This window comes from Malus sylvestris, chromosome 5 (genome assembly GCF_916048215.2).
Source record: "Malus sylvestris chromosome 5, drMalSylv7.2, whole genome shotgun sequence".
Taxonomy (NCBI): domain Eukaryota; kingdom Viridiplantae; phylum Streptophyta; class Magnoliopsida; order Rosales; family Rosaceae; genus Malus; species Malus sylvestris.
This window is the reverse complement of record NC_062264.1, coordinates 18,540,915-18,552,585: the sequence shown is the minus strand read 5'-3', so window position 1 is coordinate 18,552,585 and position 11,671 is coordinate 18,540,915. Positions and strand designations below refer to the sequence as shown.

Genomic DNA, 11,671 nt, shown 5'->3' with positions numbered 1-11,671 from the left:
AACACCTGCCTGTGCCCAAGAAAACCCTTTCTATACATGACCAAGTCATAAAGACCAGCCCAGATGAAGCCAACTTGGATCTTCACGGTGGTAACAGTCAACCAAGATGACTCTTTCACCCAGCAAGCACAACTCGCTGAAGAGTTGGAGAAGGTCTCTATCTCAAAAGATTATCCGGATCGCATGGTGAAGATTGGTACCACCTTATCACCACCCATTTGGTTGGCATTGATCTCTTTTTTTTTGCAAGAGAACACTGAGGTCTTCGCATGGTCATACGAGGACATGCCAGGCATCTTTCCTGATATAATCTGTCATCGCTTGAGTATTGACCCCAAGACCAAGCTAGTGAGACAGAAGCGAAGATCTTATGATGCTGAACGGTATGAGCCAATGAAGGCAGAAGTTGAAAAACTCAAAGGCATAGGCTTCGTCCATGAAGTCAATTATCCAACGTGGGTAGCAAATGTTATCCTTGTTAAGAAGAAACCGACCAAGGAAAGTCTCATGCTCCAAAAGGTCTTGTGGAGAATGTGTGTCGATTACACCGACCTAAACAAATGATGCCCGAATGATAGCTTTCCTCTTCCTCTCATAGACAGACTTATAGATTCTATGGTAGGGTGTGAACTCCTGAGCTTCATAGATGCTTACTCAGGTACAACCAAATCCTCATGAACCCTCCAGACCAAGAACACACAGCCTTCACTACTGACAAGGGACTATATTACTATAAAGTAATGCCCTTCAGCCTAAAGAATGCAGAAGCGACTTATCAGAGACTGGTCAATTCAATGTTCGCCGAACAAATTGGGAAAAACATGGAAGTTTACGTTGATGATATGCTAGTCAAGAGCAAACATGCTGACCAACACATCACCAACCTATCTGAAACTTTCACCATTCTGAAGAGGTATCGAATGAGGTTGAACCCCAACAAATGTGCCTTCGGCGTAGGCTCTGGCAAATTCTTAGGCTTCATGATAAGCCAACGAGGCATTGAGGCTAATCCCAAGAAGATCAAAGCAATCCTCGACATGAAGGAACCGGTAACTTTAAAAGACATTCAGAGCCTTACTGGCAAGGTGGCAGCCTTAACTAGGTTCATCTCTAAGGCCACCGACAAATGTGCTCATTTCTTCAAAGCACTTAAGGGAAGTAAGAAGTACATTACATGGACTGATGAATGTCCTAAGGCATTCAAAAACCTCAAAGACTACATGAGTAAATCCCATTTGCTCTCCAAACCTGAAGTTGGTGACACTCTCATTATCTATCTGTCAGTATCGGCTTCAGCAATAAGTTCCGTTCTCATTTGAAAGGATGGTAATGTCGAATGACCTGTCTACTACGCTAGCAAGGCCTTACAAGATACGGAGACACGATACTCCAACATTGAGAAATTAGCTCTAACATTTGTCATGCTTGCTCGAAAACTTCACCCTTACTTCCAAGCACATTCCATCATCGTGCTTACCAATCATCCTCTTCGACAGATACTCCAAAGTCTTAACACTTCCGGGCGAATGATCAAATGGGCGACTGTATTGGGTGAGTTTGACATCTTCTACCAACCAAAGCCAGCTGAAAAGGGCCAAACAATGGCAGACTTCATCGCCGACTTTACATATCCTGTTGACATTGTTTCTATGCCTAAAGAAGTGGTTTCATTACCCTAGGAAGCTCAGAAGATATAACCAACAGACCCAGCATGGAGTCTATATGTTGATGGCTCGTCCAACCAACAGGGTTGTGGGGCAGGACTAGTCCTTACGACTATATATCTTCAGTGACTCCCAATTGGTGGTTAACCAGGTCACCAACAACTTTGACGCTAAAGATAGTTCCATGGAAGCATATCTGACACAAACACAATTGTTGCTCAAGCACTTCCACTACCAGATCACCCAAATTCCTCGACCAGTAAACAATCATGCAGATGCTTTGGCTCGCCTGGCTTCAACGGTAGAAGACAAGATTGGGAGAAAAATTCAGGTCGAATTGTTGGCAGCACCAAGCACCATGGCTGCGGAAGTGTGCAACTTACAACAGGGGGATAGTTGGATTACCCCGAGTTATAAATTCCTTGTTCATGGCACCCTTCCAAATGACAAAGTCTAAGCTAAGCAGATTCGATACAAGGCTACCCGTTACTTAATCATTAATGACCAACTCTACAAGCGGGGTTTTAACCTACCATACCTAAGATGCCTTACGCCCGCAGAGGCCGAAATTGTCCTTCAGGAAATACAAGAAAGAGTTTGCAAAGATCATGCTGGATCTCGATCCTTAGCACACAAGGTTTTTCGCCAAGGATATTATTGGCCAACACTCCACCAAGATGCCATCAGAATATCCCACTCATGTGATAAGTGTCAACACTACGCAACTATTCCTCACTCTCCACCCGAGCCACTCACTCCTATAATCAGCCTTTGGCCCTTCACCCAATGGGGACTTAATTTAATCTGCCCAATGCCTGCATGGAAGGGCAAAGTCCGCTATGCAATCGTTGCAGTTGACTACTTCACAAAGTGGGCCGAAGCAGAACCCTTGGCAACCATTACTGAGGCAAAAATATAAGACTTCGTATGGAAGAACATCATTTGCAGATTCGGCATTCCCAATGCGATAGTCACTGACAACGGGCGACAGTTCGACAATAATAAGTTCAAGATATTTTGCTCTAAGTTCAACATCAACTTATGTTTTGCCTTCCCAGCTCATCCCCAATTTAATGGACAAGTTGAAACCATCAACAAAATAATCAAGCGAACTTTAAAAACCAGCTTGGACAAGGCTAAAGGTTGTTGGCCAGAATTTGTACCTCAAGTTCTTTGGTCATACTGTACTTCGTATCGGACATCAACAGAAGAAACCCCATTCTCACTTGCCTTTGGTACAGAGGCAGTTCTCCCAGTTAAGCTTGAGCAAGCAACGCTCCGAGTCCAGAACTACGTGCAAAGCGAAAATGACAAGCAACTTACCCTCAACTTAGATCTAGTCGAGGAACATAGAAACCAGGCTCACTTGAGGAATGTCGCCTACAAGCAGCCCATCTCCAACTACTATGACTCTAGGGTTAAACCTCGTTCTTTCAAAGTGGGGGACTGGGTATTGAAGAAAAGATTACTCTATGACAGAGTCCCAAGTGAAAGAACACTTAGTCCAAACTGGGATGGACCGTTTGAAGTTGTTGGCATCAGTCGCCCTGGCTCCTACAAGCTTAGAAGCTCCGATGGCAAGACCCTTGGCTATCCATGGAACGCTGATCACTTGAGTACTATTACAAGTAAACTTACATTGTACAAGTGTTAAGCTTCAACCGTTCGGCATCCTATGTAATGAAGACTATTTGGCATGAATTCAATAAAGTGGTGATTTAGACAAGTCGGTCCTAATCCTCTTACATTCCTAGCAATGAAACACTCGGGTTCAAAGCTTCAACATGAATGCTTCCAACAGGAAATCAAGTCTAAGTATATGTCAACAAGACTATATAAATAAACAAACAGTACTGGACAGAACTAGTACATCCAAGTTATGGCTTATATCCAAACAAAGGATTTGCTCAAACATAGCTAGGCATTCATCAATGATAGTGCAAATACTTGGTAATTAACAACAAACTAGTACATCCAGAGTACATGGCACATGCCACACAAACAACAAACTAGTACATCCAAAGTACATGGCACAAGCCACACAAACAACAAACTAGTACATCCAGAGTACATGGCACATGCCACACAAACAACAAATTAGTACATCCAGAGTACATGGCACAAGCCACACAAACAACAAACTAGTACATCCAGAGTACATGGCACATGCCACACAAACAATAAACTAGTACATCCAGAGTACATGGCACATGCCACACAAACAACAAACTCGTACATCCAGAGTACATGCAGAAAAATAGGGCATTACGAGTCATCCTCATCTGAGGCCGAACCCTTGACAATATCACTCTGTGTTTCAACCCCATTGCCATCACCATCTTCCTCAGCATCTCCAGGACCATCCTCACTCTCATGAGACTGCTCACTAATACTAGCCTCATTATCAGAGTCATCATCACAACTAGGATCAACTGCGAGGACGAAGGTTTCACCCTTTTGTCGGTACTCATCCATCTCATCACGGTACATTCGGATAATGCATCCATTGTCGTAACGCTCAAGGACATCCATCCATTTCCTTTTCTCAAAATTAGCCGCTCGGATGCAGTAAGGTCTAAAAGCATCATGAAAGGCCTAGGAACCTAAGAACTCCTGCACAGCAGCATCCCTCTCAGTTGGGATACTCCTCTTCAGCCCAGTAACCTCAACCAAGGCATTATCCAACTCCTCTTCAACCTTGGAAACCTCAAGGATGGTTGTCTCCAACTGTTCCTTTGTCGCTTCCAATTGTTTCTTGAGCCTCACGTTCTCACCATTCCACCTCTTCAAACTCTCAAAGTTTTCATCCTTAAGGCGGATGGCATCAGCCAAAGCTTTGCTCGTTTTTCTGGCGTCATTCACACACTGCTTATTCTCTTTAAACTTTGCCTTGTACCGCTCGACTTCTCGTAATCTGTCATCATACTCGGTCATGACCTACATGACAAGATAATCGTCACTACTAGGAAAAAGAGGGGAGAAAGCAAAGAAATGACAAAGTAACACTTACATAAGAAGATAACCTCATCATCCGGTCACGATTTGATTCGTTCTCATCTAGCGGCTCGCTAAGCTCATCAATAGTGGATCGACGTCCTGCCAGGCAATTATTGACATACCTAAAACTACTTGGCTGCATGCCAACCTTCAAGTCCTTCCAATGAATGCTGCCAACCTCTTCCTTGTACTTTCTCTTACGGCTACAGCTAGGGCCACCTTCTTAGTCAGTAGACTTCATGGTTGGAGGAAATATGGGATTGATGGTAGGAAGATGAGGCAACAGTCGTCTCTCCTCCCCTGCAACTATGGCAACAGCACACTCGATGGCCTCAGCTTCAGCTTTCTTTGAGGTAGCAATCTTGAGGACCTCATTTTGTGACTTAGGTTTAGGGGTTAGCCTTACTCGGTGCTTACGAGCTCCCTTGTGAAACAAAATGTCGTCTACGAGAACTAACATGGGTGTTTTCCCTTTCTTGGCATTAGTCTCCCCTTTCTTGCCCACTTTCTCCACTGAATAAGAAAAATCAAAGTAAGGAATGCAACTTTGTAAAAGAAAGAGGGGGCAAAATGAAAGACACAACTTACTTGCTCGTCTCTGGCACTCTGACACTAGGGGCTGGAAACCGTACTTTCGAAATAAGGGTCGTAGCTTGCCCAAATGTCTATCCTCTTTGGGCACCCTCAACACCTTCTCTATGTTAGCTAGCTCCTGTCCAGACAGCTTGATGGTCCATCGCGTCACTGCACAAAGAAAAAATGTTAGAAGCAAGAGAAAATCACAACAAATAGCAAATAATGCAAACAATGGATACATTACAACCTACAGTCTAGAAGTGAGTAGGAACACGTCGCTCAGGTGTGACACCTTTACCATACTCCCAATCATTATAAAGAAAGCACCAACAGTTTTTCCAAGTGAAGTACACTTTTTTCTTACCAAAGACAATACGCTCTCTCTCACTACGACATGCACACCTGGCATACCCAGTGCATGCTTTCACCGGGCGCATCTTATAGCAGTAGCGCCATTGATGAAAGGAAGGCTCACCTAACCCATATTTCATCCAAATAATATAAAACCCGATCAAGGTATCCCAAAAACTAGGGTAGAGTTGCCCAGGCGCATATCCAATGAAAGACAGCATCCATTGCAACCACGGGTGCAAAGGCAGCTTCACCCTTAAAGTCAATAATATATGGGTATAGAACATAACATGACCCTTGGGTGGTTCAGATGACAATTCTTCATGATGCACCAAATGCATTCCTACACTACGAGGGATACTACATGACTGCCTTAGGGCCTCAAGCTGCTTTTCGCTATCTAACAAGTTTTGCACTAAATGGTCTGCTGTGAACTCAGAGTGAAATATGGGTATGGCATCACAAACAACCCCCTCACCCAATGACATGAAGGAGGAAGAACCAATATCGGCTAAGGCTTGGCAAATGCGAAGATCACCCAATCTTGAATTTTTTGTACAAGACTCCAACAAAGGCCCTGAAGACTTCAACATTGCAAGCTTAAACCTAGAGTTAGAGTTAGGGGAGCCCCCATCACTAGAACTTCCAAACTCTAACATCTACAACAAACAGAAACAAACTCTATCACCACATGAAAAATCGAAACATAAGGAAGTTCCTAGGGCGTGGAGAAAAGCTCAATTAGTTCATTATGTTCTCAACCAAATACATGAACACTCAAACAATTCAACAAGAATGAAAGCATGTGATCTAGTGGAGAAGACTACCAACCTAAAGATGGTGCAAAGCAATGCCGGAATCCCTCTCAACTATAAGAGCACTCTATCTCCAAAAATCACTACAAAATGAGCAAATGAAGATAATGAAAAGAGTGGAAACTTTTCATTCTTATAGGGTTCAACATGGCCAAAGAAATTCAAAATTCAAAATTCAAACCATGAGAAAAGCCCACATGGAAAGTCTTCAAACTTCCACACAAGTTAGGGAGTTGTCAAATTTCAAACTTGCAACACCCCCTCTCCCCCTAAAAAAAAAATCCGAAAAAAAAGGGGGGGGGGAAGAGGTGAACACATTAGCTTCATCAATTTATGGTGCCAACAAGAGCTTCATCAATGCAGGGCAACCATAATTCTCAAAAGCTTCACACACTCTTGATCAAGATAGTGTGAAGCAAAACCAATTTATGGTACCAACAAGAGCTTCATCAAAGGAGTTCAACCATAACTCTCAAAAGCTTTACACACTCTTGATCAACATAGTGTGAAGCAAAACCAATTTATGGTGCCAACAAAAGCTTCATCAACGAAGGGCAACTACAATTCTCAAAAGCTTCACACACTCTTGATCAAGACAGTGTGAAGCAAAACCAAATTATGGTGCCAATAAGAGCTTCATCAATGGAGGGCAACCACAACTCTCAAAAGCTTCACACACTCTTGATCAAGACAGTGTGAAGCAAAACCAATTTATGGTGCCAACAAAAGCTTCCTCAATGGAGGATAACTATAAATTCTCAAAAGCTTCACACTATCTTGATCAAGATAGTGTGAAGCAAAATCAATTCATGGTACCCAAAAAAAAGCTTCAACTCCAAAGCTTCACCTACAAAGCTTCAACACAAAAGCTTCACCAACAAAAGCTTCAACTCCAAAGCTTCACCTACAAAGCTTCAACTCCAAAGCTTCAACTCCAAAGCTTCACCAACAAAAGCTTCATCAATGGAGGACAACTACAAATTCTCAAAAGCTTCACACTATCTTGATCAAGATAGTGTGAAGCAAAATCAATTCATGGTACCCAAAAAAAAGCTTCAACTCCAAAGCTTCACCTACAAAGCTTCAACACAAAAGCTTCACCAACAAAAGCTTCACCAACAAAAGCTTCAACTCCAAAGCTTCACCTACAAAGCTTCAACTCCAAAGCTTTACCAACAAAAGCTTCATCAATGGAGGACAACTACAAATTCTCAAAAGCTTCACACTATCTTGATCAAGATAGTGTGAAGCAAAATCAATTCATGGTACCTAACAAAAGCTTCAACTCCAAAGCTTCACCTACAAAGCTTCAACTCCAAAGCTTCACCTACAAAAGCATCAACATAAAAGCTTCACCTACAAAGCTTCAACACAAAAGCTTCACCTACAAAAGCTTCACACTATCTTGATCAAGATAGTGTGAAGCAAAATCAATTCATGGTGCCCAACAAAGCTTCACCTACAAAAGCTTGACCCACAAAAGCTTCACCTACAAAAGCATGACCCACAAAAGCTTCACCTACAAAGCTTCAACACAAAAGCTTCACCTACAAAAGCTTCACACTATCTTGATCAAGATAGTGTGAAGCAAAATCAATTCATGGTGCCCAACAAAGCTTCAAAAGCTTGACCCACAAAAGCTTCACCTACAAAGCTTCACACTATCTTGATCAAGATAGAGTGAAGCAAAATCAATTCATGGTACCCAACAAAACTTCAACCTCAAAGCTTCACCTACAAAACTTCAACACCAAAGCTTCCTCTACAAAGCTTTAAAATATATATATATATGAAGCAAAATCAATTCATGGTACCCAACAAAGCTTCAACCTCAAAGCTTCACCTACAAAACTTCAACACCAAAGCTTCCTCTACAAAGCTTTAAAATATATATATATATATATATATATATATATTCGGAATTTTGAAAATTCGGAAATTCAAAAATTCAAAAATTCAAAAATTCGGAAATTCAAAAGTCAGGAAAAAAAAATCGAAAAAAAAATTGCCTAGGCCTCCTCTTCTTTGAGCCTAACAACTTTCATAAAAATATATATGAAGAAGGAGTTTTGGGCTACCACTTAGAAAGGAAATGCCTCATTCGTCAACTCTCTCGACTGGAGACTTGGGGGACTCCTACCATATGCTACTGCACCTTGATACTCGGAAGTCTCACGACCTCTCAGTGACTTGGATTTTTCAAGTCTCCAAACGAGAAGTTTTCCTCACTCGGGAAATTAAGGGAGCACTACCTCAACCTACATGCTTCACTCACAAAGCTTCAACATACAAGCTTCAACAAAAGGAAGAATTCAAAGAACTTAGTGAAGAAGGCCTTGGTGTATTTAACACAATACGTTGAAATGAAGCAAAGCTTGTTTATTGATATCTCCGATAAGTTACAAATATGTACATATACATGAATCAAAATAAACAAACAAGAGGGAGCCTTCACAAAGGTTGCTCAGGAGAAGTCTCAATAGTCGATAGAGCCCCAGAAAGAGGAGGCACCAGAGGGTGATTATTCGAAGCCTCAGTACTAGGCAGAACCCCAGAACGAGGAGGCACCGAAGGTTGATCATTTGGAGCTTCATTACGCGGTACAGCCCTAGAAGACGAAGGCAATAAATGCCTTTGGAACAAACCTACAAACCTCTGATGATCAAGTAAAATTTGACCATCAGATTCATGCAGCTAGTTGAGCTTCCTCTTCATGTTTGTAGTATAGTCATGTGCGAGCCTGTGCAACTGTTTATTCTTATGCTTGAGCCCTCTGATCTCCTGTTTAAGACTTATCACTTCAGCCGCCAATGATTCAACTTGGCGGGTTCGAGCAAATAGGCGTTGGGCTATATTAGACACAGAACCTGCACACTGAACACTGAGAACCAGAGAATCCTTAACAGCCAACTCATCAGACCGTTTGGAAAGTAGTCTGTTATCTTTGGGAGTGAGAATGTTCCTGGCCACCACTGTAGCGGTCATATCATTCTTCATCACAGAGTCCCTAGTGGTAAGAGTACCAGTAAAGGATAAGAAGGATGGGCGCCATATGTTGTCTTGAGAAGGCATGGTTGCCTCTTCACCAAAGTTCAAGTGAAAACGACGGTCGGATGGGCCAGACATTCTCAGAAATCATGAAGGAGAAATAAGGTGCAATAAATCTCTGAAGTAAAGGGAAAACTCCTACAAGCAATAACTCTCTTAATGTACTCCTTGCACACAAATTGTGCCCTTATAAAAGAAAGGGCAATAGGGCCGCTAATTCAAAAATCGAAAAGGCACCACTCTTCGGATTCCGAAGAGGCACCACTCTCCAGATTTCGAAGAGGCACCACTTTCCACACGCAACATCAGCTCCTCGGGTACCACAGATAACTTTGCCAAAGATCTCTGACAAAGTTTAGACACATAAATTTTGAAGGTCCAGCTACCCTACTATTACCCACAAGGGTAAATGAACAGCACCACTGCTTGATAACTAGAAAGTCTCAATGTGTGTCAACCTCCGTGCTCCGTGGCAAGGCAGACTTGCAAAAATGCCCAACCTTTACTCACATTCGAGAAAACACTCCCAACAAGATTGCTTGCTCAAAAATCGAAGAGGAACCACTCTCTGAATCTCGAAAACCAGACTTCCAACAGGATTACTTTCTCAAAAATAGAAGAGACACTGCTCTTCGAATCTCAAGAGTCAGACTCCCAACAGGATTGCTTTTTCAAAAATCGAAGAGGCACCGTTCTCTGAATCTCGAAAGCCAGATCCCCGACAGGATTGCTTGTTCGAAAACCGAAGAGGCACCGCTCTCCGAACTTCGAGAGCCAGATTTCCTTGGATAAAGCTTGTCTGTAATCTTCACACGCAACATTAGCTTTCCAGATACCACAGACCACTTTTTCAAAGCACTCTGACAAAGTTAAAACATGTGAAGCTTGCAGCTCCCACTACATTGCTATGACCAAGAAGGGTAAAGGAATAGCATTATTACTTGCTCAAAAATCGAAAAGGCACCGCCCTCTGAATCTCGAGAGCCAGACTCCTAACATGATTACTTTCTCAAAAATCGAAGAGACACTGCTTTCCAAATCTCAAGAGTCAGACTCCCAACAGGATTGCTTTCTCAAAAATTGAAGAGGCATCGTTATCTGAATCTCGAGAGCCAGATCCCTGATAGGATTGCTTGTTCGAAAATCGAAGAGGCACTGCTCTCCGAACTTCGAGAGCCAGATTTCCTTGGATAAAGCTTGTCTGCAATCTTCACATGCAACATCAGCTTTCCAGATACCACATACCATTTTTTTAAAGCGCTCTGACAAAGTTAAAACATGTGAAGCTTGCAGCTCCCACTACATTGCTATGACCAAGAAAGGTAAAGGAATAGCATTATTACAGGCACCACCATCCAAATCTCGAGAGCCAGACTCCCAACAGGATTACTTTCTCAAAAATCGAAGAGGCACCGCTCTCCGAATCTCAAGAGCCAAACTTCCAACATGATTGCTTTCTCAAAAATCGAAAAGGCACCGTTCTCCGAATCTCGAGAGCCAGATCCCGAACATGATTACTTGTTCGAAAACCGAAGAGGCATCGCTCTCTGAACTTCGAGAGCCAGATTTCCTTGGATAAAACTTGTCTGCAATCTTCACACGCAACATCAGCTTTCCAGATACCACATACCACTTTTTCAAAGTGCTCTGACAAAGTTAAAACACGTGAAGCTTGCAACTCCCACTACATAGCTACGACCAAGAAGGGTAAAGGAATAGCATTACTCCTTTTTGTTAGGGAGACTCTTATATATGTCGACATTCATCCTCTACGGACAAGCAGAGCTGCAAAAATGCTCAACCCTTCCTCATATTTGAGAGGGCACTCCCAACGAAGCCTCTCGAAATACTCAACTTTCTTCCCCTCAATAATACCTATGCAAACCAGCCACACCAGAGCAAGAGTATCTCATATCATCAAAGTCAAAAGCAAGAGTATCCCATATCATGTTTTTTCCCTGTCTTTTCCTTTGCCCTTGTTCTTACCTGCAAGACAAGGAGAAAGAGAGCAATCAGTCAGCACTTGGAATCAAGCTTCCAATCAGGAACTGACTGCCTAGAAACCCTTGCCTAATTACATACCTGGCATTGCTCTCGAGTATTCATCTTCAACATCTTATGCTTCCAGAAAAGATATCACATCTACCTGAGGAACAGACAGGGCAAGTGAGAATGATACAAGGAAGCATGTGGAGACAAGCGCAACAGAACACGTGCCGA

At 42.5% G+C, this 11,671-nt stretch overlaps 1 pseudogene; it reads right to left on the bottom strand.

Annotated features, from left to right (window-relative positions):
* Positions 1-4,259: 4,259 nt before the first annotated feature.
* Positions 4,260-5,121, bottom strand: LOC126622603 (uncharacterized; annotated as a pseudogene).
* Positions 5,122-11,671: the final 6,550 nt, after the last annotated feature.